The sequence below is a fragment of the Zingiber officinale genome, chromosome 9B (genome assembly GCF_018446385.1).
Source record: "Zingiber officinale cultivar Zhangliang chromosome 9B, Zo_v1.1, whole genome shotgun sequence".
Lineage (NCBI taxonomy): Eukaryota > Viridiplantae > Streptophyta > Magnoliopsida > Zingiberales > Zingiberaceae > Zingiber > Zingiber officinale.
In genome coordinates, this window is record NC_056003.1 from 36,064,779 (window position 1) to 36,071,997 (window position 7,219).

Here is a 7,219-nt window from a genome sequence, read left to right on the forward strand (position 1 = left end):
CTTGCTTGGTGCCCAAGCAAGTGGTCGACCATCATAAATTAATTAAAAATCATTACAAAATTAAAATTGGTGATTGATTCAATCAAGAGGAAAGAAAAGGAAAAATAAAAAGAGAAAAGGAAAAACTCTTGGATGATTTTATTTTTTGTAAAAAGTTTTTCCTTATTTGCCTTGGGCAAGTAATATAAAAGAAGGGGTGAGGGGGCTTCATGAGACACAACTCTTATTCTTTTGCTTAGAGATCTCAAGTGGTCGGCCCCTCTCTCCCTTCTCTTTTCCCTTTTGCTCTCTTCTCCTTGGTGGTGGTGGTGGCCGAATTTTAGAAGAAAAGGAGGAAACTTTTGGGTGGTGTTCATCTTGGAGGATCGTCGCCCACACGACGTCCAAGGTGAGGCGAGGAATACGGCAGAAGATCTTGAGGTCATTAACTTACAAAGAGAAGGTATAACTAGTAGTTTTCTTCTGCATCATACTAGTTATTTTTCTTTGTATGAATTCTAAATACAAGAGGCAATTAGATCTAGTTTTTCAAATTTATTTTTCGAGTTTGTGTTTTCTTCTTTTCCGAATTTGTGATTTAATTGTTCTTTTTGGTTAACCTAGAGTTATTTAAGGAAATTAAATATTAGCTTTCCTTAAATTGCTTTGACTAGGCGGTGGTGGTTGCTCCCATATCCAAGAAGGCCATGGTTATGTGTATCTGATGACACATAAGTCACAATCCTTTGAAAAGTTCAAAGAATTCAAGAATGAAGTACAAAACCAGCTAGGCAAGAGTATTAAAATAATTCGATCTGATCGAGGTGGTGAATACCTTAGCCATGAGTTTCGTGACTATCTAGTTGAGTGAGGGATTCTATCTCAACTCACTCCTCCTGGAACACCACAGTGGAATGGTGTATCCGAAAGGAGGAATCGTACCTTATTTGATATGGTACGGTCTATGATGAGTCACACAGATCTTCCTATATCTTTTTGGGGATATGCTCTAGACACAGCAGCCTTCACACTTAACCGTGTTCCATCCAAGGCTGTGATAAAGACACCATATAGGATATGGACTGGGAGAGATGCCCAGGTGTCTTTTATGAGGATTTGGGGTTGTGAGGCTTACGTTCGACGTCAAGTCTCAGACAAATTGGGACCCAAATCCGATAAGTGTTATTTTATTGGATATCCCAAGGAAACGAAGGGATATTACTTCTACATTTTCAATCAATACAAAGTGTTTGTGGCTAAAACTGGGGTATTTCTAGAAAGGGACTTTGTTTCTAGAAAAACTAGTGGGAGTACGTCCGATCTTGAAGAAGTTCAAGATATGGACCATAGCACTGAAGCCTTGATGGAAGTTGAACTGGAACCACAAAATGTTGTGGATGATGAGGTTGTTCCACAAGGAGTTGAGGAACAACAACCAGTTCAAGTAGACCTACCTCTTCGTACGTCTGATAGGGTATGTCGTCAGTCTGAGAGATACTCATTTCTCTTGTCTGACCATGATGACGTTATGCTCATTGAGAATGAGCCTACCTCCTATCAAGAAGCTGTGTTGAAACCAGATTCTGAGTCATGGCTAGAGGCCATGAGATCCGAGATGGAATCCATGTACACCAACCAAGTATGGACTTTGGTTGATCCACCTGAAGGCATCAAACTCATTGGGTGTAAGTGAGTCTTTAAGAGAAAGACTGACATGGATAGACTTATTACCTATAAGGGTCGCTTGGTAGCTAAAGGTTTCAAGCAAATTCATGGTATTGACTATGATGAAACCTTTTCTCCAGTAGCGATGTTTAAGTCCATTCAGATCATGTTTGCTATTGCAGCATACCATGATTATGAAATCTGGCAGATGGATGTCAAAACCACGTTTCTGAATGGAAACTTGCTCGAGGATGTGTACATGACACAACCTGAGGGTTTTGTAGATCCACTCCATACTGGCAGAGTATGCAATCTGCATAAGTTCATTTATGGACTAAAGCAAGCTTCTCGGAGCTGGAATCTTCGATTCGATATGCGATCATACAGTTTGGTTTCATCAAGAATGAAGATGAACCCTGTGTCTACAAGAAGGTTGCTAGGAACACAGTTGTCTTCCTTGTATTGTATGTGGATGACATACTACTCATTGGAAATGACATCCATTTGCTGCAGTATGTAAAGACTTGGCTGGGGAATTATTTCTCAATGAAGGACTTAGGTGAAGCAGCTTGTATTCTAGGCATAAAGATCTATAGAGATAGATCTAAGAGATTGCTTGGCCTAAGTCAAAGTACATATATTGACACGGTATTACTACGGTTTGCCATGCAGAATTCAAAGAAAGGATTTCTGCCGATGTCACATGGTGTGAGTCTTTCGAAGACTCAAAGTCCCTCTTCTAGAGAGGAGAGAGACCGCATGGATAAGATCCCTTATGCCTCAGTCATAGGATCTATTATGTACGCCATGCTATGTACTAGTCCTGATGTTTCGTATGCTTTGAGCATGACGAGCAGATACCAGTCAGATCCAGGTAGACCTGACCACGGTTCAGAACCGACGGTTCGACGGTTCGGAACCGCCGGTTCGACGGTTCCAGGCAGGTCGACCCTTAACCTTAACCGCCCAAGACGGTTACGGTTCACGGTTCAGAACCGCCGGTTCACGGTTCGGTTCACGGTTCGTCACGGTTCGTCACGGTTCAAGATTAATATGTTAATAAAAATTAAAAATTAAAAATTAAACATTAAACATTAAAAATTAGAAATTAAAATTTATTAAAAAAAGGGCTTGCACTTATTTAAGTTGCCTACGTATCCCTTTAGGGGAATCAAAGCCCACGTAGTTCTTTTACATTTTTATCCTTTTACATTTTCATTCACTTCCATTTCCTGTTCCTATCGTATTTGTTCCTTCAGTATCAAAATCTTCAACTCATCTGAAAGTTGCATTCCTTGGATTCTTTTCTCCGCTCTGGTCCAATCGTCCAGTAATGCTTGGGCTTCCAATGAGTCGGGAGATAAAGTTGATCGTCGTTCATCTAATATGTTGCCGCCGGCACTGAACGTCTGCTCCATTGGACAAGCTAAAATTTCTTTGCCGATCACGGAGAGAACGGAAAGCTTTGAGCCTTCTGTGACCACCACTTTAAGATATCGAAGTTTTCGCTATCTGCTTCATTAAAATCAAAAGAAGTCGTAAAATAATTCTCAAGTTCCTATGTGGAACTTGAGGATCCCCGTGGACGTTTTGTCCGTTCTTTTAATAAGAGTTGTGCTTTTGTAAGTTTTAAATTACTACTAGTAGTTTGTTGAATTTCAGAAATATTAATTTGTGTTCCATATTTTGCATAATATTGATTATAAATATCATATAAATAAATTCTAACATTATATATAATATTAGCTGAATCAGGGGAAGAAGAATCTTTAATTGGAATTAAAGCATCATAATATAAAGTTAACATTTCTTGTAAAACTTCTAATTTAAATCTAGGATCTAAAGCAAATGCAATTAAATAAATTTCAGGAATTAAATAAAAATATTTTTCCCATTTAGTTTTCATAGCTAAGATGCAAGGAGATAAAGATTCATTATTAATATGTTCATTTAAAACTAATACTATATTAGAAAAATTTTCTAAAACTAATTGAGCAGTGGGATAATAAACACCGAAAGTTGTTCGGTTGCATCATTAAATACTTTTAAAATTTCACAAATACTACTACAAATATTCCATTGTTGTGAAAATAAATATATATTAGCATTAGTGTTTTGTGCAAAAATGAACATAATAATTCTTTATATTGAAATGAATCTTGTAATAATTGGTATGTTGAATTCCAACGTGTTGGTACATCACGTGGAAATTTTTAGGTCTCATTCCATTAATTTTACAAACCTACCCCATTGTTTCATTATAGATGGATGAGACCATAAATAAGAAATTGCAATTCTAATTGGTTTAATATAACTTTCTAAAATTTTAAACCATCTTGAACACATAAATTTAAAACATGGCATACACAACGAATATGAAAAAATAAACCTCCAATAATAGGTTGACAAACAAATTTTAGATCATCTATACAAGCGGTATTAGAACTAGCATTATCTAATGATATTGAAAATATTTTATGAGTTAAACCATATTCTTCTAAAATTAAACATAATAATTGTGCGATATTATGAGCATTATGTGATTCATCAAAAACTCTATAAGCTAATAATCTTTTTTGGAGATTCCAAGAGTTATCGATCCAATGGCAAGTCACACCCATATACGAATGTGTTTGCCAATGATCACTCCAAATATCGGAACATAAAGAAACTTTATTATCTAATTTACTAAATTCATCAATTAAATTCTTTTTCCTTGTTTTACTAATTTTTTAATTGTACGAGTAAGTGTAGTCCTAGGAACACGTTTAGCACATGGATTAAGAGATTCTTTACAAAAATCTTCAAATGTGCATTTAGATCCAAAACTAAAAGAAAGATGTTCTACGGAAACAAATTTAGCTAATGATTCTCTTAATTTATTATCCGAATATAAAAATAAACCGGAATCGGTACTACCGCTAGTTGAAGAAAATCTTGATAATTGTGTTTGAGAACGGTCGAGTCCATATTCCGTCGGGTGCTTCGTTTCTACATGTCGTTTCAACGACCCATAGCCGCCGCCGGCTTGGAATTTGTAGGAAGCATTGCAGTGCTTACATTTTGCACGCATTTCTCCCGACGGAAGAGTGACCTTCTCAAAATGTTTAGTAAAAATAGAAGATTTTAGAGGAGGAAGTTCCCGAACCTTAGAAGTAATTGCATCGGTACTTCCTTGTGTGTCGGGTGTCGGATTCGGAAGATGCTCGATCTCATCATCGGTGGATTGAATGTTGGGGTCCTCCTCCCGCGGATTCATTATTTGCTTTCCCTTCCGAGCTCGAGATGATGCACCTCCGCGGCCTCCTTCCATTGTAATTGAAAACGAAAGCGTGTAGAGATTAGAGAATACGAAAATGAGATTAAGAGTAGAGAAGATGTGTGTGAAAAATGATGAAATAAGCTCTCTATTTATAGAGTTTTGATAGTAACGAACACTAAATCATAGCCATTGATCAAAAACGGTCAAATGATCCTAACCGTTGAAAAAATACCTAAAAACTCCTCACCTCTCTCAACAGCTATGAATCGCCGGTTAACCGGCAGTTCCAACGGCTAGGAATTGTCGGTTAACTAGCAATTCCAATGGTCGGCAACTTGCCGGGCCGGTTCCGGTTCGACCCGGCGAACCGGGTCAACGGGCAACCGGCCCGTTGACCCGGTTACGGGCCCGGGCCGGGTCCGGGCCAGACCCGGCCCGGGGTCGGGTCTAGATCCAGGTGAGTATCACTGAATAGCGGTCAAGAATATTCTTAAGTACCTGAGAAGGATTAAAGACTATTTCTTGATATTTAGAGGTGATGATGAGCTAGCTGTAAAGGGTTACAGTGATGTCAGCTTCCAAACTGGCCAGGATGATTATAGATCGCAGTCTGGGTTCGTATTTTGCTTGAATGGTGGTGTTGTGAGCTGGAAGAGTTCGAAGCAGGACATAGTTACTGATTCTATAACAGAGGCCGAGTATATTGCTGTATCAGAAGCAGCAAAGGAGGCAGTTTGGATCCACAAATTCATTAATGAGCTTGGGGTGGTTCCTAGCATAGCCTATCCTATAGAGCTCTATTGTGACAACAATGGAGCAATTACATAAGCTATGGAACCTCGCTCACACTAGTGGACCAAACACATACTACAGCGCTTCCATCTCATTCGAGAGATCATCGATAGAGGAGATGTGAAGATTTGCAGAGTACCCACAGAGGCTAACGTCGCTAATACCTTGACTAAGGTTTCGACACAGAGAAAGCATGATTGTCACACTAGGTCGTTGGGCCTTAGAGCCTACATTGATTGACACTAATGCTAGTGGGAGATTGTTAGTTAGAGCCCTAGAGCCAATCATATGATGATTGTTGTATGGACTCGATGTATCATATTCCTATATACTTATAAAGGCATTTCTTGATGGTTATTATACTTACTTGTATTTGTGTCAAAAAAATAAGCTTAATAGCGTCCTTGAGTAGAAGGTTCTTATCTATATCAATTGATTGATTGAATTGATAGTGAGATGATATAGAGAACACTACTCTTAATCATTCCTAGTCAAGTATTAACATTCAAGGACAATGTTAATGCGATGAGACTAGCATGTAGGTCAACTCGATGACTTAATCTCACAAGCCATGGATATAGAGATATCAAGTTGACACATGGGTATGCATTGGAGAATGTATATTGAATAACCCGCCATGAGAAAGTATCATGGATCGTTATATGAATGTCATATACTTTCTCATGTGACTATTAGTATAACTATCAGTCCTTGGATCTGAAGTCGCCATGGTTCTCTACATAAGGAGTTACATACTTTGGCTTCGTCAAATGTCACTCGTAACTGGGTGGACTATAAAGGTGATTACTGGGTATGTAACAAATTATGCGGAGGGATCTGAGTGATGTAGATGAGATCTATCCCTCCTATATGACGGGAGTGACATTATCATTCTTGATAGAGTGAGACCACTAAGTGCATGGTCATGCCCAAATGAGTCAATATGAGATATTGAGCTCATTTGTTTAGAGTGAGTCTACTTTGAGTTCAAGATATAGATTGATTAGAGGATAACACGATCTATGCCTCATTTGATCAATCTAGATGTCAAGGATAGAAGGACATTGTCACATATTGTGAGAGTCACAATTAGTAGTCACAAGGTGATGTTGAATCTCAACATTCTTGTAATTTGGGTAGTAATGATGTATTGCTAGATGCCGCTCATTGTTTATGTTTCTAAATAGGATTAGAAACATTGCCAACATTGCAAGAACCTATTGGGTCACACACAAAGAACAAGTGGATGGAGATTAGGTTCATATGATGAACCAATTGGATTAGGTTCATGTGATGCACCAAAGATTGGATTAGGATTAATTCAAATTAGACTTATTGAGTTAGACTCAATTAGATTCAATTGTTGAATGAGTCTAATTTAATGTTGATTCATTGAGTCAATTTATATTAATGAATTAAGATTCATTAAATTGAAATTGACTTGAATCAAAGGTTAGATTTAACTCAATAAGGAAGAGAAGTGGTCAATTTTGACTTGACCAAATGGGAAGTTGAAACATC